This window comes from Tenrec ecaudatus, unplaced genomic scaffold (assembly GCF_050624435.1).
Source record: "Tenrec ecaudatus isolate mTenEca1 unplaced genomic scaffold, mTenEca1.hap1 Scaffold_321, whole genome shotgun sequence".
Lineage (NCBI taxonomy): Eukaryota > Metazoa > Chordata > Mammalia > Afrosoricida > Tenrecidae > Tenrec > Tenrec ecaudatus.
Genome location: NW_027459045.1, coordinates 141605 through 167907, shown reverse-complemented (window position 1 = coordinate 167907; position 26303 = coordinate 141605). Strand labels below are relative to the sequence as shown.

Genomic DNA, 26303 nt, shown 5'->3' with positions numbered 1-26303 from the left:
CTAATCTCCAAATGATTAATAAGGGCTCTCACTATGTTGTGGCTCCCAGCTGACAGATACTAGGCTATCAATGCATTCGTATCACCTCCTTCATGCCAGAGGGACTCAGTTATTCGAGGGGTTCCAAGGAGGACCCAGCCTGAAAGAGAAACGGGCGAGAGAGAGGAGCGAGACCAAGCAGATTCTTGTCAAGGTCTGAGTTTATTGCTACACAAGCCTCTCTATAAAGGGTGAGGCAAACAAGGGAGTTCAAAGGGGAGATAAAAAAAAGGAAGGGCGGGGGTGTAGAGCACACAGGGCAGGCGGCCGCAAGTCTGCAGTTGGAATGTCCGGTGCTGGAGCAGACAAGGGTGGGCCATCTGGTGTGTGTCAGGGTAGAGATAAGGTTGAGGTGACGTGGCTTTAGCCCTGCTGGGCAGGCAATATGGCCTTGGTTTTGTCAGGCTGATTATGTCCGGTTCCCAACATGAGAGAAGCCAGGAATATCTCCTCTCACAACTGTGCAGCAAACGAGATCAGATCTCCCAATCTGATTTTCAGCCCTCCTGTCTTTCCAAGTGAAGTGGATGGTCCATTTCACGTTGTCTCAAGTCTTTGCACATTGCATGCCAACATTGCGACACAGGGCGCGGCTGTGGGTCTTAGTAGACAAAGCCCCCACCCAGAACCCTGCCCCCAGAGCTCCTTAGTCACCCTTCACAACGCAGGTCCAGGCCGGGCTCCACACTGCAAGGCGATCAACCCTGACCCTCCAGTGTGGCCGTCCTCACACGCTCCCACATCCACCTAGAAGGACTGGAGATGAGAGATTCCGGAAGCTCCCTGCCTCATCTGCCTCCCTCCCCAGAGTGACAGAGCAACTGTAACTGATTAGGCAGGATGCAGCCTCATTCCCAGTCCCCACCCTCTCTGGGAAAGCAGGGCTGTCTGGCACCTCATCCAAGGCCTTTCCCCTGTGATCTCATTACTGAGTAGCTGCTCCTCTACCACCCACCTCCGTCACCTCATCTAAATACAGGGGAGATGAGTATGTCTTCTTTGCTGCTCCTTCCCTGAGTCCACCCCAGGAGCTCCCTGAACAGATCATCAATCACTTCTCATTACACCTGCAGCAGCCGTCAGATACTGCTGAACAGAGACAGGCGCCTCCCCTGCTGCTGCCAGGCTCCAGTGCACATGTGCACACACACGTGCACACACATTGTACAGGCCCACTCACATGGACACACAAGCATGCACACCCATGTGCACAAACTTTGTTCAGAGGTGGGAATTCTGCCCATTTTAGCCTCTAATATTGCAATCAGAGAGTGATAGAACAATGAAAGATGAAGGTGGATGAAGGAAGATCTATTTATTCCCTTACTTGTTACATAACCATTCAGGGCTCTTTTTTTATCCATACAAACACACCACCACCACCATCAACAATCATCAAGTAGCTGTCATGTATGCAGTGCTGCCCTATTCAAGGCGGTGCTGAGTATGTGAGGAGGATTCTCTCTAAAGCACAGCTCTGAGGAAGTCTGTCTCCTTCGCACTTTTACACACGCTGGGAGAGGAGCCTGCAGGAGGCTCCGTGCGTTGGGTGAAGCCACACGATGAGTGAGGAGACCGAGTGTGAAGCCAGGGGAATGAGAGCGCAGAGTTCACCACTTCACCACCATGCTGGTGTGCACAATCGATGAAAGGGTGGCTGCCAGCTGCAGGACAGAAAAAAAGTAAAGCATGTAACTTGTGGTTTTAGCTCTGGCTTACTTCCAAAAGGAATTGTTTTTGTTGTTCTAAAAAGCTTTATACCAAAAAAAAAAAGAAAGCTTTTTACCTCTATAAAAACAAAAGGCTACTGCTGTCAAGCACCTTCAGACTCAAGCCAGAGGAGAGCTCTCCCAGTGGGCTTCCAAGCTGTAAATCTTCACAGAAACACAGTACCTCCTGTGGAGTAGCTGGTTGGTTCAAGCCAGCAACCTGGCAGTTAACAAGTATGTCCCTTGTACCTGTAATACCTGTATAAAGTGTATTAAATATGAACTACTCCTGGTGTGTAATTTTAAATTGAATTATTGTGCCTGGAACTTTTTTTTTAATAGCTAAGAATGGTGAAATCAGACTCCTTTAGATGTTATGAGAAGAATAGACACTACACAGGGCTTGGACCCAACCCAGCTTAATTCAAAGGAAGGCAGATTTATTTTCTTCTGCTTCCCAGAAGGTTCCTCAGCAGAACGTTTAGCTATGGAAATTGTTTAGCTATGGAAAAGAGCAATCTCCTCTTGGGAAGATTCTGGTAGAAAGGGGCTTTGGTTACATATCCAGCTCAACCCAGCCCCAGAGCCCTCGTCATGTTTTATTTTGTTTTGCCCTTGACACTGATTGTCTTGGGAACTGTGGCCCCCGAGCAATGGCCAGGAAGTCAGGTCTTCTTGATGTAAATCCTCTAATATCCCCTACAATGATTTTCAGTGCCAATGGTAAGGCCCGCCTAGTGGCTGCCACATGCCCCTGAGCAGACACGTCAGAGCAGATGAGAGCATGAGACAGCATTTAAGAGAATGGTAGGCTGGCCTTGACTTAGCTGTTTGGCCTCTCCTCAGAAGTCATTTGTGACACTGACTGTCATGGGTTTCATTAAGAACAAGTCTATCTCTACCAAAGAAAACTGCAAGGTAAGAGGACTTTCAGCTCCAGCTACATATGTCTCCAAACTTACTTACATATTGTCCTGTTTTCAGAAGAAAAAAAATTTACTCAGTGCCTCCCGGGCAAATAAAAACTTTGGTACTACAACCTACAATCCCAGATAAAGTGTAGGTATCTGCTTTGGCAGCTCCCCTGGATCGAGCTGCTCCAGTAGCTCTCCACAAAAACCCTGTGAAGAGATGATCAGGCAGGATAGCCTAGTCTGTTCTGCAGAAAGAAGCTACCCCTGGAACCTCAGTGGCTTAAAATCTAGAAGTTTATTCTTGTTCATGCAAATTCTGACACTGGAAGGGCAATTCTACAGGGTGTTTGTCCTGCACACCGTCCGTCAGTGATTCGGGCTGCTTCACAAATATGGTGCCACCAGATCAAAAGGTGGATTCCAGGTCATCACAGAAGAGGAAGAGAGAAGTGGGGGTTGTGGATCAGTCTTTACATGCTTTGACACTTTAGTTGACATAGATCGCTGGATAGGGCTGCTTATATAAAGGTTATCAGTTCAAACCACCTAGCTGTACCACAAAAGGAAGGAGTCATCTGTTTTCATAAAGGGTACAGCCTAGCCAACCTCATGCAACAATTGTACTCTGTACCACAAGGGGTGAGCATGAGTCAGAACTGACTTGAAGGCAACAGGATTTGGGTTTTTTTGTTTGTTTGTTTGTTTGTTTGTTTGTTTGGTTGGTTGATTGGTTTGGTTTGGTGAGTGGGAGGTGGTTCTACCTACAGCATATTAATCTGAAGTAGTCACTTTAGGTTTTTTTGTTTGTTTTTTGAGAGATGTGGAAAAGCTCATTGGCTTTAATGGGGAGTTAACTCTGCCGCAGACGGCCTCCTCAAAATTTCCCTCCCGCTTCAGAAACTAGCAGAGATTTTCAATGAAGGAGCCTGCTGGCACCCGCTGGACATCTCCTTGCAAGGTCAGTCCTTTGGAGCCATTGGGAGGGAGAAAAAAGAGACTTTTATTCCTGTAAAGAATTCCAGCCCCAGAAATCCTGAGGGGGAAATTCTGCCCTGTCCTCTCGGGTCACTATGAGTCCGAATTGAATTTATGGCTATGAGTTGAGTTGTAATTCCATTCACTTACTGCTATTGACAGGTTGCTAGATTAGGGCTTGTCTTCCCAAATGCCAGCACTAAACGAAATTGAGCTGTCCAGGCCACAACAAAGGGGTTGGAAATACATCAGGCACACTCATTAGACACCTATGGCAAAATTCAGAACTGAGCATGCTCTGACCCAAGTCATGTAGACCCAGGTGGAAGGTCCACCTGGTCATACAGAATAGGACTTCACAAAAGTGCACCGAAATCAACCAATACGATCGACCAATGTCCTCCAGTGGTGTTGGGAGGTGATAGAAGTAGGCCTGGGCTCCTTGTCACCCTCCCTTGTTCACGTGCTCTGCAAGTGGAGGGTGAGGCCCTTGGGGGTTCCTGCCGTGGCTCCTCAGCTGGTTCTGCACTCCTGCTCAGGTATTCCTCCCATGAAACCGCCATATTCAGCTGCAAACTTTCCCCACCCCTGCCATGCAGCCCAGCGTGCTTTCCGGAGATACTGGGGACTTTTGGGGACTGCGATACCTGAAACTTTCTTCCATAACATTCACTTGGATTTACAAAACTGCTTCTGCCATATGAATTCTTTCAGCGTTGCTAAGCAAGAACTGAGGTCAACCACCCCAGAAACCTAACACTATCAAGTCAATTCTGACTTATATCAATCTAGGGGGTCCTCAAACTATGGCCTGCGGGCCGCATGGCCCTCAGAGGACATTTATTCAGCACGCCGGGTGTTTTTGCCCCGTTTTTTTTTAACTTCAAATTAGGTATGTGCAGTGCGCATAGGCATTTGTGCATAGTTTTATTTTTAAACTATCATCCGGCCCTCCAGCGGGTTTGAGGGACAATGAACTGGCCTGCTGTTTAAAAAGTTTGAGGACCCCTGAAAGGACAACGTAGAACTATGCCTGTGGGTTCCCGAAGTTCTAAATCTTTACAGGAGCTGAGAACCGCATCTTTCTCTGTGAGCCACTAGCGGATTCCAACTGGCCGGCCTCATGGTCACACACATTCCACCAGGCTCCTTGAGCCTTAACTTGATAATTTAATGAAATGATACTTCTCCAAGTCACACTGTATCATGGTCTATAATCTTGCTATTCTAATATCAAATTTAAAATAAGGAATATAGTTAAGCTCCAAATCCATAAGCAATAAGATCATTGAATCTCTTTGGACACTATTACTTAAAAAAAGAAAAAACTCTGTTCAATTATTTTCAGCACAGAAAAGCTTCCAGCGTTTACAGCTTAGTATTTAATTGCTTTTTCTCTTCTTCTTTTGCATTGGTGAATCATTTTGAGCTTATAATAATGTCAAAATAATAGTTTCCAGAGCCTCCAGGCATTCACTGTGTAATGATCATTTAAAAGATTTCTTGGTTAGAGGGTCCTCAAAAGAATAAAAAGCGTGTCCGCATCCCTGGTCATTTCTATATTCAAAAGAAGAAATTGCTCATCAAATGCTACAAGCCAATTTCTTTCTTCAGCCAAACTGCCCATTTTAGCATCACTGAATTAAGCAAATGGTTCTACATTTCAAAGTCAACAATGATACTCTTTTCCCTTTAACACGAGCATCTTAAACAGCTCAAAAAGTAGTCGAGCTCTTTATTATGGCTTTTCCTGAGAAAGCTGTTTCGTTGTTTATTTTATTTATTCATCTAGACTTTCATGTTAAGATTTGTGTATTTTAAGTTCTGCTAGTCAGGACATTTTAAACGGAGCCAGATTTTTTTTTTTATACTTTGTCTTTTAAAATATAATGAGACTGAGCAGTACATCCCTTAATAAAATATAAAGTCTTCCTATTTCTGTTTGTTTGTAATTTCCCTAAGGATAACTCTTAAAGTAGTAAAACCAAAACCCCCCATAATGAATTACATTTGGTCTACTGGGGGTTGTGGCCAACCTTTAGATAGAAAAATCCAGAGACTCCCTTCTGCATCTCCTTTCCCAACCAAACCCCGGTGGCTGGAGGCCGGAAGGAAGAAAGAGGCTGGGCTGCTGGGGCAGGGTGGGGAAGGGGTAACCTTGCAGATTATTTCAAATTCTACTCTGAAGGCAGAAACTTATCCCAATGAGATAGCTAGAGATTCACTTCCTTAGAAAAAGATTGAAATTAATGTGTCCCTTAGAAAAGCCAAAGGAAAAAAGTCGTTATTAATTTAGGCAATTGAAGAACTTTGAAAGCCATGTCTAGTACATAAAAACACCTGTCCCTAGAGCCCATTGGCCTAGGAAACTGAATTTTTATACCATGTAAAATAAAGGAAGGTCATTTCTTAGACTTGCTCAACAGAAGATTGTCATTTTAAACCGGTTACTGTAATGAGAAGCTGGGTTTTCGTAAAAAGGACTGAATGCTTGAGTCAGTGTGAAATGAAATTAGAGATGCATGTTCTGCGCATGGCAGCATTTCCGGAGGAGTCTGTGTTCCCGTGACTGCTCTCAATCTGTCTCATGCCTTCTGGGAAACTCACAGCGTGGTGCCCACATCTAGTCTCTCGGACTTTCTTGCCAGCTTTGGAAAGGTGTTGAGTCTGTTGGATCTGCTGCACAGAGACAGCATGCAAGTGGACCCTTCCCACATTCCTCAGAGCAGCCCCCCAGTGTAAAGCTGTGGGTGAGGTTTGATGACCTTTGCCCCTTCATCATCCCGCATTCTTTGACGGACCCAAGCGCTCCCCCGAGGCATTACCGGAGAAGCAGCTACCCCATAGTTTCCAGATGGTGGGTATCAGCCTGTGTGCTCATTGGGATTGCCAGAGAGCTATCCAAAAGACATCTTTGTCCCATCTCCACTGAGTCCGATTTTATTGGTCTGGAATGCAGCCTAGGTGCTTGGATTTTTTTCTCTCTCATAAGTTTTTATTGTGAATTGGGTGAAGGTTTACCAAGATCATCAGTTTTTTATTCAACAATTCATACACATTGTGTTTTATGCCACTTATTGCAATCTCCACAATATAATATGACTTATTCCACTCCCTACTTATGTCTTCTGTTTCCCTTCCTCCTCTCTTCCTACCCTTCTGAACTTGGGCCTTGGATTAATACTGCCCTTTTGAGATCAAATGGTTTGCTGTTTTCAGGTTTGTGTGCCTCACTTGTGTAATTGCTCCCATTATAGACCAATCTATTATTTGGCTGAATATTGAACCACAGGTAGGAGTTCATTTTCAAACTTAGTGAATAAGGACCATCATTTCAGAGGTTCTGTTAGTCCCTATCCAGCCAATAAGCCTGGTCTCTTTTATGACTGTGAATTTTGCTTCACTATCTAGGACCTTTTGATGTGATCCCTTTCAAAGAAGTTGGAATTGATAGTTGGAGATCATCTAGTTATTCTGTGCTCAGAGTCATGAAGTCTAATGTTCATGTGGTCCACTCACCACTCTTTCCTCCAGAGTGAGGGTGACAATACTTGCCACCTAGATGGCCACTTGTGAGCTTCTGAGATCCAGCTGCTACTCACCAGCGTGGATGTCGACCATAGTCTTTACAGTCTAGGTAATGACAATTGTCCTTGGTGTCCTTCACAACTATAATCCCCAGCCCCCAAGCCCAATAAAGCACTCCCTCCAGTTGTTCGGTTATGCCTAAGGAGTTTTGATAACTTCATCTTCTGTGTGCTCCGGAATATTCAATTCCCTGGATGATCAGAATGGTCAGTCAGGGCTCAGAATCTTGGTGTTAAGGCTCCTGGTGAGATCCTGGCACATCAGACACAGAGGTTGTGAGGCTAGAGGATGGGCAGAAGGGGATCATACTGAGTCTAACAAGGAAAGAAAAGGAAATGAAGGATATAAGCAATTAAAAGCAAGCGCATAAATAGATACAAATACACAGATGGCCCTTGCAACATTATTCCCAATCTCGCAAACGTGTCAACGGTCTAAATACCCATCAATAGGTGAATGGATAAGTCAAACATGTTGCCTATGGTATATACAATGGACTACTACTCAGCCATAAAGAGAAATGAACTCTTGACACAGGCTACAAGAGGAATGAACCTCATAAGCATTATGCTGAGTGAAATAAATCAGCTTCAAAAAGGACACATTTTGCTTAATTCCACTTACAAGAAATATCTAGGCTAGGAAAATGAATAGAGACAAACATATCCCAATTGTTTCCAGGGATAGGTAGGAAGGTAAGTATGGTTGTTACATAATGCCATGTCAATTGGACAAATAAGTGAGGTGGAGTCTTTCTTATACCTATATGAGTGTCCTTGGATTTATTTCTCTAGTCAACCCAGCCTAACCCAGTAGGGCCTGGAGGGGAAGTGCCATCCCTGAGACGATACTGAGCTTCCATAAGGGTGATGACATAATTTTGGAATGGGTAAGGATGATAATATGAACAACATGCAGAATGCCACTTAGTTATAATCTTGTAGAGCGTGGAAGTGACGAATGTTTTGATGCATGTATATTTAGTACGATTTTTAAAGAGTGTACGCAAAAGAGCAATATGGCAAGTCTGTGTTGCCATTTGCTGTTGCTCAGCTAAAAGCGATTCGGGCCTGTGTAGTCCAAAGGGAACCACAGAGGCTCAGGAGGAAAGCTGGTACCATCTCCAACTAAGACTTGTCTGACCAAATGCAGAGTCTCCCTTCAAGTAACTGACAGGTCAGAGGCAGCTCATCTCTGCTGCAGAAGCAATGATTTGTCTCAATTCCCAGACCACTGTCACAACCATGTCTTGTTGCCCTCGGTGCCCCCCTTCCCCACCACAATAAGTCACTAGAAAGCCATGCTTCATTTAAAAACAAACAAATAAACCCCTTCTGCCTCCATCCTGGCACTGTTTCAGCTTATTTAGCATCATAACATATGTCATCTGTTTCCCTAAACAATCTAACATGGACATGGCACGATGGGACTGATGAGTTAGGCAAATGAGAACCAGCCTGCCCTCTGAACACACACGATGGCATTTGACTTGCTGTCAGTAGATGCTGTCGCGTTTCTTCTCCTCTTTCCTGGAAAATAAATACAGAAAAGAAAGAGGACATGAAAAGGGCTGCAAGATGTTTAGCTCTGGTCTTTCTAGAAAGTGTAGAAAAAAAGTATGTGACCCCTGCCTGCCTTTAGATGCCCCACTCCTCTGGCTAACAAGGATTGCGCACTGACCATGGACAAGACATCTGGATCTGGGGGGAGGATATAACAATTGCCCCCACCAGCAAAGAGTTTCCAGATTTACGGGACTGCACAGGCCAGGGAGCAGCTCATAAAAAGAACAAGAAGAATCGCAAAGGAGGGTGTGCTCCAGCACCACTTCGTCCAGCTGCAGACACATGAAGGCAAAGTTTCCTTTGCTTTCAGTCAAGTTTATGATTTCCGCGGCATCCCTTACCAACACCTTCACAAAGATCTAGGTTCTTGGGTTGTTTCGTTCCAGGGCGGACATCACCTTGGTAAAGCCACACTCTAAGGACAGCTCATGGTCCAAGAATTCCACCTATATGTTTTGAAAGGGGCCATGTTAAAACCCCTGGCTCAGACTTTCAGGACTGGGCACAATACAGCAAACCCACCATGGGGACAGCAGGATTTGGTAACACTCTCATCTCCATCACAACCTGGACCTGGCAAAGCTATTTTCTTCCACTCACCATCTTTCAATCAATATTTACTCAGCTATTAGTTGCTCCCCAGGCTCAGCATCAGAAAAGTGTTCAAACGTTACCTAATTGTCCATCTAATGGTAGAGGTCTGTGCAAGGGATATGAGAGCAAGAGGCTCAGAGATGATCAGTGGGTAACGAGAGAGGGATTCACCTTTATCATTTGTAGAAAGCCCCTGGCAGACTTTCCCTGGAGCAAGCAAATAAAGCTGCTCCTGGCTCAGCTCCATTCCTGATCTGGTCTTGCCATGAGACTATCCAGGCTTTGTCCCAACCCCACGTTCTGGAAACCACGAGTGGAAGGAGGTGGATCTTGGGGATACCATGGAAAAGAATGGGCATTGCACAACACTTCATTGTACTCATATGGAGCTTATACAAAGGCCAAGAGATAGAACCAGGTGAGACTGTGAACAGGACAAGGTGATACTGCATGGTTTAAAATCAGAAAAGGTGTGCATCAGGGTTGTATCCTTTCACTGTTTTTATTCCATCTGTATGCTGAGCAATTTATACAAGAAGCTGGTCTATGTGAAAAAGAACATGGCATCAGGATTAGAGGAAGACCCAAGTAATGTCATTAGGAACATTTTCTCACTAAAAATTTTAGGTCATGGCATCAAAAAAGTGTCATTTTAACCTAAATGGGTTTTTAGACCAGTGAAATAACAGCGAGAGTGAGTCAGCATTGTGCACAGAATTGAGCGATACTGGTTCTTTGGGAAATTCATAATCCAACACTGACACTGCTGAGATAAAGGATGACAGTGAGGAAGATTCTACACCTGAGCTCTGTGATGGGCCAACGTGGTGCTCTACTCTCTTCAGGAATGGATGAGCCAGCTCCACCAAGATTCCCCTTTACTGGAGCACCTGCTATGTATGTAGACGTTGAACACAAGAACGCTTTGGCGTTCCTACAATGATTTCTGACCGATGAGGTCATCGAAAAATTGATTATGATAGCCCGGAGGTTTACTTTCAGGTTTTAACCCCTCTTCAGTTAATTTCTGTGCATGGGGGAAGGTTTGGGGCTTGCTTCATTTTCCTACATACGGTATCTCAGTTTGTCCAACACCATTTGTTGAGCAAGCAGAATTTGTCCCTTTGGATATTTCTGTGTCCTTTTTCGAAGGCTAGTTTCCTGTTGACTGGTGAATATATGTGTAGCTTTTCTGTTCGAATCCATTGATCTATATACCTCTCAGTGTACCAATACACTGCTCTCCCTTAGGGAAAAACAACAACAAAAGTTGTATGAGCCCCTATATAATGATTTTTTTTAATGGACGACGAACTATTTTCCAGGCCAGCACTATCCTATGTTTGAGCACATTGCTGCAGCCACTGTGTCAATCCATCATGCCTTATAGCCTGCGGTACTCATGTTCAGGTATAGTGTTCTGCCATTCACAAGGTTCACACTGGCCAGTTCTTTCAGAAGTGGAAGACCAGGTCCTCCTCCCTCGTCTCTCTGTCTGGAAACTGCTGAAGTCTACCTGCAGTGAGTGACCCAGCAGGCATTTGAACTACTGGCTGCAAAATTTCCACCATTACAGCCAAATGCAGGCCACCACAGTACAACAGACAGTAACAGCATCTTAACACCACACAAAGGCTCCTCCCTGGGGAGACCACGTGTTCAGGCAATTGCTGCTGTTACACATGTAAGTGGGGGCTACATGAAGTCGCACCATCTCCTGTGGCCCTTCCAGGAACAGGCCATTCTGCTGTTGTTTCTACTGGACTTAGGCTCAGCTGCCAACCTGCCCTCTGCACGCATTCTTCTCCTTACCCTTCCATGTCACCTTCTCTTTGCCCAAGTCAATACTGCTGGTCAGTCACCTACTGGTGGATGCTTGCTTCTGAAGTTTCTGAACCACATTTCCCCATGGTTATGAGACATTGCTGCTGCCACTGCGCGCATTTAACAGGTTACTTTACACCTTCAATGAGAAATCTAGGGGAATAGAAAGAAAGCTTCTTCTTTCTCCCAAGGAGTGGGTGGTGGTTTTGAACCGTTTCCCTTGAGGTTAGCAGCCCAATGTGTAACCCACTACACCAGTAGAGCCTTGGTGGCACTGTCCAGCAATTATTAGACTGCTAAATATGAGGTCAGGGTTTCAAACCTACCAACTTCTCCTTGGGAGAACGATAAAGCTGTTCCCATAAAAGACTGACAGCTCCAGAAGCCCTCTATAGGGTGGCTATGAGTTGGAATTTTGCGGTCATTTAGGGCTTTTTGGTGGCATGTGATTTTTTAGGGCTTTTAGGTTGTTTGTGGACGTTCAAGGTGTGTTTGGGGCATTCGGGTGGTTTGGGGTTTTTAGGGTGTTTTATAAGATTTTAGGGAGTGTTTAAGGGATTTAGGGGTGGTTTTTTAGAGTGTATAGGTATTTTTCAGCACAATAGGGTGTTTTTAGTGATGTTGCAGAGTTCCTTAGGGATTTTAGGGTATTTTTAATATTATATGTGTTTTTTTCCCCCAGCATTTTAGGTTTTCTTAGGGCTTTCATGGTGTTTTCAGGGCATATATGGGGTTTAGGAATGTTTAGGGTTTGGGAATCTTCTAAGGATGATTTTTGGAAGTTTCACATGTTTGGGTGGGCATTTGGTGTTTTTTTTGTGGCTTTAGAGTGTTTATGGGATCCTGTCAATTTGCAGCTTTAATTCCGCAAAGAAAAGTCAGACAGCAAGCCAGAAAGGAGCAGGAAATGAAGGGGAAGCCCAGGCCACATGTTACAGCTGCCAAGTCCGGAGAACCTAGGTGTGGTCGTTGGCTACCTGGGACCGGGAGTGGGGCTGTGCTCCTGCCCAAGGGTGCTAGGGAGTAAACCAATCTCAGCTGGACGTTTGGCTTTTCTACTAATTAGCCGACTCCATGAACTTTCCCAAGGGCAGCTGGCGAATTGCCAGGGGAACCCAGCTAGACCCCCCACACAAAAGCACAGGGATGGTTACAGGAACAGGAGGTTTCACACAGTGGATGTGCAGGGCTTGGGGTCGGGATTGGGGGCCAAGGTGAGGAAGGGGCAGCAATAAGGCCTGGTCCCAAATAATCAGACACTGAGCAATAAAAGTACAAGGACTGCCAAGAGAACATGGGGACGAAGGATGGCTGGACTTCATTTGATATCTTTGGACGTGCTGTCAGGAGAGACCAGTCCCTGAAGGGACATCAAGTCCATGAAGGACATGATGCTTGGCAAAAAGTGGAGGACGGGCAATAAAACAGCTCGAACCAGTGGCTACATCAGTGGGCATAGTAACAATGGTGAGGATGGTTCGAGACCTGGCAGTGTTTTATTTTACTGCTTGTGTTTTTCTAGAACTGTCTTTCCTGGATGCACGAGGAAGGATAACTGTGCTTGTGGGAAGCAAATGCACAGTGGGCAGCGCTTTGGCCAACATAGGTACACCACCGGCACACAGTGCCCCCTTACTTGGCATCCAAAGTGACAGGGTTTGTCTTTCCCCAGAGCTCTCCAGCCCTGGGGGAAGCGGCCCTGCCTTCGGCGCACCGCCAGGGGGCAGCACTGCTGCTCTCTCACTGGCTACATCTGTGAGGACCCAGAGAGCAGCTCCTTTCTGCTGCTCTCCTCTCAGACTTCTGCCAGAAGCCTTGGCTCGTCCTGGATCCTCCCTTGATTCCCACTCTGCACCTTTGGGGACGCCCAGCCCATTAACTCTCTCCCATCCTTCCTTGCTGCCTCTTGTCCAGATGCCTGAGCTGGGCTTCAAGTAGTTGTAATGTTATGCTTAGGTGAGATGTGTTCAGCTTGTTTACTGTCTGTATACAAGAAAAGAGTGCAGCCCAAGACATCCACCCTTTTGTTCCTCTATGGAAAGCCTGTTACGTGTCATAGTCTTCTCTCTGTGCAGTGCTTTCCTCTGCTGCTGATGCTTTTACATGAAATAGGACTCGGTGTGTCACCGCTACAGGAAATTATCTCTGAAAAAATAATATGCCCAGAACTCAGAAACAGTGTCAGCTTGCATCTGGCATCATGGAAGCATCATGGGTGTGTTTCCATTCATTCGCTCCTGAGTGTCACATGTTAAACTCAGTGCATAGCATAAACAGCAGCAGGCACAAACTGAGACAAAGCACACCCTTTGCTGTGAAGCACATTCCGACTCCTGGCTGCCCCTGTGCCACAGAGTAGAACTGCCCCGCAGGGGCTCCCTAGCTGTCATCTTTACAGAGGCACATGGCCACACCTCCCTTTTGGGAAGCCACTGGGTAGGTTTGAACTTCAGGGTTGTAGTAGTTGATGTTGTAGAGCCCTGGAGTCAGTTCGGATTCATAGGGGCCTGTGCACTAGAGAGAGAAACAAAGCCCAGTCCTGCGCCATCCTCGCACTTGTTACTGTATTTGAGCCGATTCTCGCAGCCACGGTGTCAATCCACCTAAGTAAGGGTCTTCCTCTTGTTTGCTAACCCTCTGCCAAAAATGACGCCCTTCTTGCAGGACTGGTTCCACCATAGTAATATGTCCAAAGTACCTGAGACAACGTGTCCGCATCCTCTTTCAGATCTCCTGCCTTTAGTTTGTCAGCTCACTTCGATGGAGTCGATGCTGAGCCATAGCGACTCTATGAGATCAGAGCAGAACTATCTCTGTGGGTTTCCCAAAGGCTAACTCTATGGGAGTAGAACGCCTCATCCTTTTCTTCTGAGGACTGACTGGTGGTTCCCCACTGCTGACATTACAGTTGACACCCAAGGCATAAGGTACTATGCCACCAGAAGTCCCTTGCCCCTGTGCAATAACCAACACCACCTACACACAAAACCCACCCCTTCTCTGTCAGTTGGATGTATGGTGATGGCTTGAGTTGCTATGAAATTGGAAGCTACTAGGGGGAACCCGACAAAAACTACAATTTTTTCAAAACTATGCATTTAAATTTTTTATCCCCTTCATAGTACTCTCCATTACACTTCACACATTTGTCTAATCTGTGATTACATTCTTGGAAACATTTTTCAAACTCAGCAGTTTGGGTGACACCCTTGTTTTTTTCCCCCCCTCTTCTGTGTTGTCAAACCACTGTCCTTCATTCATGGAAACAGAAAGAAGTCACATGGAGTGAGTTCAGGTGATTAGGATATGAGGGACAAGAGAGGCATGCTTTTTTGGGGGATGTTTTCATACTGTTATTTCTTTTCTCTTTTTTTATAATCAATTTTTGGGGCCTCATACAACTCTTATCACAATTGATACATACATCATATTTGTACATTCATTGCCCTCATCATTCTGAAAACATTTGCTCTCCACTTAATCCGCTGGCATCAGCTGATAATTATTCCCCATCCCTCATGAACCCTGAATAAATTCTAAATTATTATTTTGTCATATCTTACACTATACAATATCTCCCTTCAGCCACTTTTCTGTTGTCTGTCCCCCAGGGAGATGGTTATATGTAGATGCTTGTAATCGGTTTCCCCTTTCCATTCCTCCCTCCCTCTACCCTCCTCGTATCGCCACTCTCACCACTGGTCCTGAAGGGATCATCGGCCCTGGATTCCCTGTGTTTCCAGTTCCTATCTGTACCAGTGTACATCCTCAGGTCTAGCTAGATTTGTAAGGTAGAATGGGGATCATTTTAGTTGTGGGGGAAGAAGCATTTAGGAGCTAGAGGAAAGTTGTATGTTTCATTGTTGCTACAGTGCACCCTGACTGGCTCCTCTCCTCCCTGCTACCCTTCTGTAAGGGGATGTCCAATTATCTACAAATGAGCTTTGGGTTTTCACTCCACACTCCCCCGTATTCACAAAGATATGATTTTTTTGTTCCGATGATGTCTGATACCTGATTCTTCCGACACCTCGTGATCACACATGCTGGTGTGCTTCTTTCATGTGGGCTTTGTTGCTTCTCAGCTACATGACCACTTGTTTAACTTCAAGCTTTTAAGACCCCAGAATGTATAACTTTTGATAGCCGACCACCATCAACTTCAGTCACCACATTTGCTTATGCACCCATTTGCCTCCAGCAATTGTGTCGGGGAGGTGAGCATCACGGAATGCCACTTTAATACAACAAAGTATTTTTGCATTGAGGGAGTACTTGAATGGAGGCCCAATGTACATCTGTTACCTTAATACTAAACCTATAAATATATGCATATAGATCTATTTCCCCATCGTTATACATAAATATATTTACATATGCACATGCCTTTATTTAGACCTCTATAAATGCCCTTTGCTTCCTACCTCTTTCCTTGATTTCCTTTTACTTTCTGATTGTCCCACTCTCATGTTCAGCCTTCATTTGTGTTTCAGTAATTCCTCTAGGTTACATTACTCTTGGTCACACTCTAACAAGCCTCCTACACCCTCCTCACCATCTATTTGGATCACTTGGTGTTCCCTTGTCCCTGGGTTTGTTAACAGCACTTCCTTTTTCCCTACACCCCCCTTTCCCATCTCCCTCCCCCAGCTGTCAGTCCCATTGTTTTCTCCTCCAGATTGTTCATCCAGCCTATCTCATTTAGACAGACCTGTGGAAATCATAGCATGCACAAAAACAAGACAGAGCAAACCCAAGCAACAAAATGAAACAAAAGAACAACACCACCACCAACAAGCCAATGACAAAAAGCAAAACAAAACACAAGAAAGAAAAGCTTTTAGTTAGTTCAAGGACTGTTTGTTGGCCTTTAGGAGTGCTTTCTCATAGAGTATGATGGGTCAGCTAGCCCTGGCCCCAAAGTCTATTTTTGGTATTCCCTGGGGACTTCGTTGCTCTGTTCCCCTTCCTGTTCTGTTGTACACCCTTAGTATTTTGCCTCGGTGTGCTGGGATCAGATCGGGCGATAGAGGCATGCTGTTTTTTGTGTGTGAGCAGGTGCACTGTCATGGTGGCAAAACCAGTCCCCTGTCTACCACTAATCGGTCCTTTTTATTTTAAATAAATCATTTTATTGGGGGATCTTACAGCTCTTGTAACAATTCATACACCAATTTGTATGAAGCACATTTGTACATACATTGCTATCATCATTTCCAAACATGTTCTTTCTCCTTGAGCTCCTTTTTTCCCCTCCTCCCACCCACGTGAACCACTGATACTTTATACATACTTTTTATTTTTATATTTTACGCCTCTGCTGTATCCCTTCACCCAAACTTCTGCTGTTTGTTCCCCTGGGTGGTGGAGTGGGGCTGTATGTCCATCATTGAGATTGGTTTCCCCTTTCTTCTGCTTCTCCCCCCTACCTTCCCTCGTGGTGTTGCTACTCTCAGTATTGGTCCTGAGGGGTTTATCTGTCCTGGATTCTGTGTGTCGGAACTTCTAGTCAATAGCAGTGTGCAAGCTCTGGTCTAGCCAGACAACTCAGCCCTTCTTACACAATATCTTCAGAACCTCTATATAGGAAGCTTGATTAACAGTCTGACCTAGTGCAATGACTAAACTCCAAATGCACTATCACCCTCACATCAACAAAACCAAACAAATGAGCATCTTCTTGAAGTTTGAGTTCACTTGACGAGGTGTATTTGAGTGAGGTGATGATGGCGTCTTACACTGACTTGATTTATGTTTGCATTCTGGCTTGTGAGAAGAGCACAAGGTCTTGTCACCAGCAATGACCTTGGGAAAAAAGTGTGGGTGCACTAGCTCAGAGTAAGTTGCCAGATGCCTGCCCAAACAGGAGAATGTATATTTTGAAATGTGTACCCAGTGGAGCTTTGTACCGCTTGGTTTTTTGGCGGGGGTGGGGTGGGGGTGGGTGGAAGGCCGGCTACTCCTTTGTAGGTTAGATAATCTGAGATGTGCTATTTGAAATTTCCTGGGGCCAGTTTTAGACAAAACTAGAAAAGTTAATTTTGCTGTATGGAAAAATCTGACAGTCTGGAAGTATCTAATTTTCCTCACATGCCATCATTCCCCTAGTAGCATTATTCTTAGTTAAAGCTCTCCTCTGTTCCTCCTTAGGGTTTCCCCCACTACCTGATGTTCCTTTTCTCCTACTCATCATCAAGGGACTTGTGTCCAAAGTGAGGACAGCAAATAATTAAGAGACCCTCCTGACTCTCTGTTAAGAAGGGTGCTCTGGTGCATGCGTGTGTTTATGTGTGCACATACAATCACATTTGAATTTTGTTGGAAGAGGCTTCATAGAGACAGAGAGTGACATGGTTAGAGCTGCTGCACATGTAGAGCACTGTACTCTATGGTGTTCTAATTCAAATGCATGTAAGGTCCAAGAGAGGTAATAGAAGCAAGTGACCAGGGTCAGGGAAGGCAGCAGGAGGAACTGAGGGAGCCTGAATGCCTCACACCCTGCCAGTTTCACTGATTCTTGGATGGGAGAGTACCAACCTAGTGCTGTGAAATCTTCGCAGTTTTCAGAGGCTTGGGGGATTTAAATTTTGTATGTAAAAAATAGACATCAAAAATGCTTGTAATTTATTGATTTCGATAAACACACTGAATGCCAGTACTCAAGTCAAACAAATCAAAATGACAGCCATCGAGTCTTTGCCAACTCATAGTGACCCTATTAGACAGGGTAGAACTGCCCCTCAGTTCAGCTCCCAGCCCTGGAAGCCCACCAGTTCCTCGTTATTATCATGAGGAATACTATTTTCACAAGAGCATTACATACCCCTAGAGACTAAACCATAAAGCCATATAGGCTTTGACCATCAATTCTGATATGCTTTTTCCTCAAACTGATGGGTCATTTGATGGAATCCTTGTATTACTTCCCTAACATAAAAATTAATCAAGCAAAGGAGATTCAGTGCTCAGTACTACAGCCCCCTATTTAGAGATTAACTCTTAAAAACCACCACCACCACCACCACCACCACCACCACCGCCACCTTATCTGTGTTGATAAAAACTTGAGTAGGCTGTATAAATATCTCAAGTATTTAGGATAAAATGGATTCTTATTCTACTGTCACATATTTAGTTTGAGTTATGTGTTTCCATCTGAACACAAATTAAATAGACCTCATTGACATCTTTTCAAAATGCCATAAAAATTAAATGATTACCTTAAAAGATACTCAGTATAATTAGGCATCAGAAAAATGTACATCAACACTAGAGCGAGATAGTGTTTCAACCCATCAAGATGACACTAGCCAAGAATATTAAAAATACCATTGAGTGCTGGAAGAATGAACAGATTTGTGTCAGAAGAACAGTCTGAAAGGTCCTTAGAAGCAAGCACGGGGAGACTTCACATGCTTTGGGTATGTTATCAGGAGATGCCAGTCCCTGGAAAAGGCTGAAATGTTAGGTTCAAGTATAACAACAGTTTTGAAGATGGTGTAGGACTGCGCAGTGGTTCATTCTGCCTTGAGTTGGAACTGACTCAATAGCACCTAATGCTAAAAGCTAGATGCTTTTGATCCTAAATGAAAAGTGGATGGTCCAGCCTCCATACCAGTGGACAACTGCCCCTCCCCCCAGAAGAATTTACTTTAGAAGACGGCACTGAACCTGTAGCTAGGGGAGATGGACATGTCTGATCAGAGCACACAGGGGCAAATGAAGGGGGAGGAAGAGAGTGGAGCACACACTGGTCCACCAGGCTTGGAGGATGATTTTGGCACTCTGAACAGCCAATGTACAGAGTGGACCATATGGCTGATCCCACTATGAGACATGCCATCCCTTGCTGGCCCAGGGCCCTATGGGGACAATACCGGAGACTCTGTGTTGGGACTGACCCGACTGGCCCTCCAACACGGAGGCAAATCACTAAAAGCATGCAGCAGAGCAACCATGGGAGCAGAGCGGGTAGCCCCTGAGGGAGTACAAAGGACAGACTCTGGGGCCAGAGCATGATACGCCATCAGACCTGACTGAAGGACACACCTATAGAAAAAAAAAATCAGACCTTGATCTATTTACAGGTTTTTCTTTCTTAAAAATTTTTTTTGTCTTTTAATTAATTTACTCTTTTATTGATCATTGGTTTTCTGTTGTTTTTTTTTGTCATCACTGTGTTCTCACCCATCGCCTATCCTGCTATGGTTTGATTTTTGGTGCATATTATTATCTCAACAGATCTATCTAGATAAGATAGGCTGGAAGAATAGGCTGGAGGAGAAAACAACAGGACCAATGGTTCCCGGGGACATGGGAGAGAGAGAGGAGGGGGTAAGGAGGTGATGCTGACCAATCCAGCGACAGGGGAGCAACAAGTAATCCAAAATCCGTCGCAAGGAGGGTGTGAGAAGCCTGGTAGGTATTCAGCAAGGGCAATGTAACCAAGAGAAATTACTCAAACCCAAGTGAAAGCTGAGCATGATAGTCGGACAAGAGGAAAGTAAAAGTAAATAGAGGAAAGAACTAGGTGACAAAGGGTATTTCTAGAGGTCTACATACTGGCATGTACATATGTAAATATATTTATACAGGAGGGTTCGTAAATAGATCAACGTGCATATATTTATAGACTTAGTATTAAGGCAGTAGATGGACATTGCCAAATACTTACTCAATGCAAGAACACGTTATATTAAATTGGCATTCCATGATGAACACCTTTCTAACATGATGGTTGAAGAAAAATGTGTGCACTAGCAAATGTGGTGAAGAAAGCTGATGGTGCCTGGCTATCAAAAGTTATAGCATCTGGGATCTTACAGGCTTGAAAATAAAGAAGCGGCCATCTAGCTCAGAAGCAACAAAGCCCACATGGAGGAAGCACACCAGCCTGTGTGACCATGAACTGTTGAAGGGATCAGATATCAAGCATCAAAGAACACAAAAATCATGTCATTGTAAATGAGGGTGAGTGCAGAGTGGAGACTCAAAGCCCATTGGTAGGTAACTGGACACCCCCTTCCTGAAGGGATGTGGGGACGAGATAAGCCAGTCAGGGTGCAGGGTAGCAACAATGAAACATGTTTCCTCTAGTTCCTAAATGCTTCCTCCCCCCACTATCATGATCCAAATTCTACTTTACAAATCTGGCTAGACAAGGGGATGTACAGAGAGATCGCCTTGGAGATTGGGTGGATGTTCCCACAGTAGCGTGGAGCCTCACAAGTGGTGGTCAGGCGTTTCCCACAGTCACTTGTAGGACCTCAGGATTTAGGCTGGGGATGCCCCCACTTTTTATAGGGGAGAACAACCTGTGGCTTAGTGTGTGGGAGAGGACCAGCGTGAATTCCCCAGCTGCTTGCCACACCAATAAGTGGGGGGGTGGGAGCTCCCTCAGTTGGGCCTTCAGGTTTGCCCTAGGCAGAGGGGAGTGGCCTGGAGACAGCTATTGTCTTGTGATGGGAAAGAGAGTGAAAGGAGAGGAAAAAGAGAGAAAGAGGAAGACACAGACTGGGGCAATAATGCCAACCAGACTGACAACCACTCACCCACAGACAACTAAAATGCACAGAGTAAACAAAGGTGACAACAGTAAAAAAAAAAAAAAAAAGAAAACAACTAAAAAGGAGAACCAAATCTGTGGAGGCTGTGGTAGGAAGTAGAGAAGAGCTAGATGGAGCGGAGAAAAGCAGAAAACCTGTAAGAAGAGCCCAATAAAAGGAAAAAGAGAGAAGAGAAAAGGAAGGAGGAGGAGAGAGTATTTTTTAAATGGTTAAAGAAATAACTGACCCTGTGTTATGCTGTGTGTAGCTCTGACTCGTCCTGTGTGCAGTACTGTCTTAGGGGTCAGGCTGCCCACTAGGAGGACAGGGTTGCCCTAGGCAGAGTGTAGGGCTCTGGAAACCAGCAGTGGTATGTGCAAGCAATGAGAGGGAGCAGAGAGAATCGTACAAGCTAAGAGAGAGGTGAAGAAAGCAAAGACAGAAAGAGGAAAGAAAGAAAAAGAGAATAAAGAGAAAGAAGGAAATAAATCCAACTGAGTTCACTAAGGTTGGCTGTGATGGTAAAGAGCAAGGAGAGAGAGAAGGAGGAAATAAAGTATAAAGTAGTAGCTGATCCCTGATTGCTTGGATGAGGGGCCAGAGGGGTTTAGACACTGCTCCAACATGGCAGGTCAGTGTGCCCTTTTAATGCCGGGACCCAGTGGTGCTGGGCAGAATTGCCCTAGTTGACGAGATCACCTTAGGGGCATGACGGAGGTTTCTTCAACGGTGCAGCGCACTGTAGGTGTTTGTCCCAGGTGCCTTGTGTGGTGTACAGCACTCCCACACAGGGCAGGCTGGAGTGCCTCCTGCTATTTGGGTTGATTTGCCCTAAGCGGAGGGAAGTGACCTGGAAGCCTTTAGTGGCATATGAGAGGAGAGAGTGGGAGAGAAGAGGAAAAAGAGGGGAAAAGGGGAAAAAAAGAGGGATAAAGAAGAAAGCGAGTAAATAAAAGCCCAACACCAACCTGAGCACGTTGAAACTGAGTGCGGTGGAAAAGTTAGAAGGGCTAGTGAATAAAGTGAGAATAAGTAGAGCAGTGGGTAAGGAGGTAATGATACTTGATCACCTGTCCTTGAGGCCAGAGGAATTCCAACTCTTCCTCAAGGTCACAGGGTCATGGACTTGTAAGGTCTCTCTCTCTGGCCTAAATTCCAACCCCAGTCCTTGGCTCCCCGCGAGAAAAATTTCATGCGGAAGCCGGGCTCGTGATCCAAGTGAATTTAATGAGAGTTAAAAGAAGCTTCAGGTTTTACAAGGCACCCATAGGATTCCTTTGACCATGGGGCCTGGCAGAGACTGCCTCAGGTCATGCAAGGATCTCTCTCCTCCCAGGAAGACGACCTGGACCACCCGTCTCCCTTCTGGTTCCTGCCTTTTCAAGGGTTCCCTGGGAGGCTGGTGAAGGACCCCAGGTCAATCCCATTGGCTGAACTGCAATCATCTGGCCCAGGTGGGCTGCTCCAGGTGCAACATCCATCGGAGCCCACGGGCAGGAAAATCCAGCTTTCCTATGCTGGCTCTCCTGGGCATGTGTTAATGGACTTTCCCATCCCTGATGTAGGGTTCCACAGATGCTGTGTGAGATTACTTCAAAAGCAAGATCGCGCCCGTGGCCAGGGGTCACTTGGGTGCTGGAGTACCTGCCTTGTGCTGCATGTAGCACTGCAGCAGGGGCTGGGAGGGGGCACTGGGGGGCTCCCTCAGCCCCGTCTAGGGCTCCAAGACCGGCAGGGCCTCCCCAGCTATGTGTAGAATCACTGAGAGGGAAGCTTGTTGTCCTATCTAGACTGCTGATGCTTCCTAGATCAGAGGATTTTCTTTTTTATCCCTCTGGCCAGCTAGAATGAAATTGTCTCCCACAGTCTCTGGGCTACAGCTCAGTGCTGTTTAAGGCTGACACTGCTACAGCGGGTCTTTGTTATGGTAAAAGCTGCCAGGCCCTGTGGCTGAGTTCTGGCATTCCTTAGCTAGGTTGCTTCTTATGCTGATTTATGTTAAGGGACTCCCCATGTGGTGCTTGGAGCTGAGCAACCAGACTTGGGTTTGAGTTTTAAACCAATCATTTATGTTTCACCCTTAAAAAAAAAATTCTACTTGTAATGTGCTCAGATTTGGTGGCTGTCAAGCTGACCCCCAGAGGGGGAGATGCAGCTTATCAGGGGGGTTGTTTACTAGTCGGCCAATTGGAACTAAATTTGCTCCCTGGACTCCCGACTTTCTGCCTTTTTCTCCCACACCATGATCTTCCTAAGGTAATAATATATTTTTTCTTCTACTCTAAATTATGGCTACCCACCACCAACCCCTGACCGTGAGCTCAAGGCATCCAACCGCATGGAGAGCTCAGTGTGGGGTTCCCCTCGTGTCTGAGATTCTGCCCCCTCTCAGGGCGTCCACCTGCAGGGATCCCTGCTCCAGGCAAGGGCATATCTGGCGCCTGCCACTTCGTCAAAATTATAGTGCTGCTTTAAAGCATTCTTGGTTTGCTTTGTGAGTGGAAATCCCACAAAAGAAGGGGTTCAGGAGAAACCCTGTTACCCTAGTTCTAATTTCAGAACTCCACCTCCCCGTTTCCTTCACCTAATTTCCTATTTTTCTGGTCTGGCAGCAGGAGCTCCAGATAGATGGGTCCTATCTGGTTGCCATTTTCTCTGAATCCCTCCATCTATTTTTTTTTACACTCTTAAAAAGTACAAAACATTTACTCTACAAGCGCAAACAGATTTTCAAAAGCAGGGAAAAACCTGAACGTTCAGTACATGGTTCAATCGTCTTTTCATCTCTGCGCCCTAACTATGCTGAGCTCCATGGAACTGCATGGAGGGGAGCTATTCTGGCGTCATCGAGCCAAGTGAGTGTTTTGAATTACCTCAAGTGAATATTTGACTGGAAAGCATAGGGTGTAAAAAAACCCTGAAATCAGATGGTGCACATCTATCACAAAGAACAGGGCCTTGTACTTAAACCTTTTTTCTGAAAATAAGCAGCCATCTAAGTGAGATGTCAACTAAGTCCGCCCAGAACAAGCAGCACAGCCAGTGTGATGCCAGGGTGATAAATAATAGAATCTCAATCTGCAGGTATGAACAAGAATCAGAGCTTAAGTTCGGAACACCCAGTTTGCAAAAGGACTCAAATGCACATGCGGGGTGAATTCCCTCTGACCACAGCCCATGGACATGAACAGATACAGTTAAGTTCAAATGTAACACCTGATCATTTGATCTCTTCAGACTAATTTTAATTTGGTTCCAGTTTTTAGTATTTTTCACTTTCTGTTCGATTGAGGTTTTTCTCTCTTTTATCATTGTTAGTTTTTCTTTTCTACTTGTTTCTTGATTTTGTTTTGTATTTTTTTTTAATACATATGAAATCCAGGAGAGGCAAATCCAGAGAGACACTAACAGAATTAACAATCTCTTAGGGACAGGCAGGGAAGATTTGGGGGAGTGAGGGGGGGGCTAACAAAAATTAATATAAAAGAAGGAAATGATGTAAACCTGATTGTGGTGAGGATTACACAAATCTTAATATGACTGAAGTATTGAATGATATATGTGAATTATATGAGAATTAAAATAAAACAAAAGCTGAGGTCAGAGATAGGGCAGCAATTTAGCCCTGAATCTCTTGGTGAAGATTGAATGTCATTTTGTGCCAAGAGCCCATTTTTCCACTCATGAAGTTTGGGGAACCGGCGGCGGCGGCGGCTCGGGACGGGGGGGAGGGGGGGCGCCAGGGGAGGGGGCAGACACCAGGGGCAGCGATGGCGGCGGTGGCGGTGGCGGCGGCGGCTCGGGGCCGGGGGGGGGGGGGCGCCAGGGGAGGGGGCAGACACCAGGAACAGCGGTGGCAGCGGCGGCTCCCGGCGCCATCTTGGGCTGATCGATGAATTGAACAAAGAGGATCAATTTCCGATCAAGCGAGTTATCAATGGGGGCCGGGGAGTGAGAGGGACTTGTCCCCGAGTCGGCCCCGCTTTTCCCGGCACCCCCCTCCTCCCCTCCGCCGCGGCCCCCCGGCGGCGAGGCAGCCCGGCGCCCCCGGGGAGGCCGCGACCGCCCGCAGCCCCCACCCCCGAGTGAGAGGCCGAGAGAGGAGAAGCCTGACCTGCAGCTGCTGTAAATCAAAGCGCTTCCAATATTGAAACATCGATCCCACATTGGCCGCCATCTTGAGACATATTGAGACGGAGTGAGAGGCTGATAGAGAGGGGGCTGGAGTTCAGGAGCCGCCAGGAGGCAGCAGGCGGGTGGCGCCAAAACCCAGCCTGGAGCCGGCCGCCGCCGCCGCCACAGAGGAGCGCGGACTCCTCCTCACGGCGCCACCGCCGCCAGGGCGAGCCGAGCCGGAGCCAGAGTCGGAGGCCGAGGGCGCGGCGGCAGCTGGCCCGGCCTCGCGCGCGGCCGCCCGGCCCCCGCCCCCCGCCAGCGGCCGAACGAGCGACCCGCCCGCGACCCCCGCCCCTCCCAACCCCCAGCCCCGGCCGGCGGCCGCCCAGCTCGTCGCGGCCCGGCCCCGAGGGGGCGCTGGAGGGCGGCGAGAGGGCAGCCCCGCGGCCCGCCGAGGCCCAGGCCCGGCTCACCTGGCGCGGGGGGGCGCGGAGGGAGGGGGCCCTGGCGGCGGCGGAGCGCAGCCCCCCCGCCCGCCTCTACGCCCGGGTGCTGGGTGCCGGCGACGCGCCGGGGGTCGTCGGTCGTCCTGCTGGGCGCCCGCCCGCCCGCGGAGCCGCCGCGACCACCTGCCTGAGCCCAGACCCCCGCACGGCGCAGGCCTCAGCGCACCCGCGCGTGTGCCCGAAGCCTTGACCGTGGGCGGCCCCGCCAGCCGGGGCCTCAAGGACCCAGCACCCCAGAGCGCCCTTGCTGGGGGAGGGCAGGGGCGTGGGGAGGCATCAGCCCCTGACCCTCTTGAACTTGCACCTGTCAGCGTCCCACGCCCGGGCCCCAGAGTCCCTGCTCAACACCACCCGGTGACCCAGGGCCCCCAGCTGTCGCCGCCGACTTTTCACGACCGGAAAAGTCTCGACGCGCAGTCCTTGCAGCCCCCGAGGCGCGTCTGGGGAACAGCCCCGGAAACTTCCAGGGCTGCGGACCCCCTGGTTGGGTATTCGTTTTGAGGCAGACATTTGGGAAACCGAATTCAAAAACAGAAAGCAAGGCGAAAACGGCGACATGGGGACCGAATCCGAATAGCACGATCCCTCTTGATTGGCTTCCTCACGGACACCTGGCAAAAGCATGTTTGGGGATGGTCCTAAGTGTTGACACGCACGTGTGGCTCAGCGCTTCCAGTGGGACACCGCGCCGCGCTGGCTCGCACTGCAAGTAAAGTGCAGTTAGATCAAACCAATCCCCATCTCCAGGACTCGGGGTACATAAACCCTGTAGGGACTCCAAACTAAAATGCATATACGTGGGAGAGCATTCCTTTTCCCACTGGGCTGGGTGTGTGCCACTGATCAGGCGAGCGGGGTCGGCCTGCGTGAATGGATGGAGGAACCAGAAATGAGACGACGCAACATTCGAGGAGCCGCGCGTCCCCAC

At 46.9% G+C, this 26303-nt stretch overlaps 1 long non-coding RNA gene across 2 annotated transcripts; it reads right to left on the bottom strand.

Annotated features, from left to right (window-relative positions):
* Positions 1–182: 182 nt before the first annotated feature.
* Positions 183–25102, bottom strand: LOC142436476 (uncharacterized). Of its 2 annotated transcripts, XR_012781957.1 has the most exons (4): positions 24868–25102; positions 8700–8754; positions 1826–7539; positions 183–1703 (listed from the first exon to the last, which is right to left on the bottom strand). It is a non-coding gene; the product is annotated as an uncharacterized LOC142436476 (long non-coding RNA). The 2 variants fall into 2 exon arrangements; XR_012781956.1 differs by lacking the exon at positions 24868–25102 and having other exon boundaries at positions 8700–8885.
* Positions 25103–26303: the final 1201 nt, after the last annotated feature.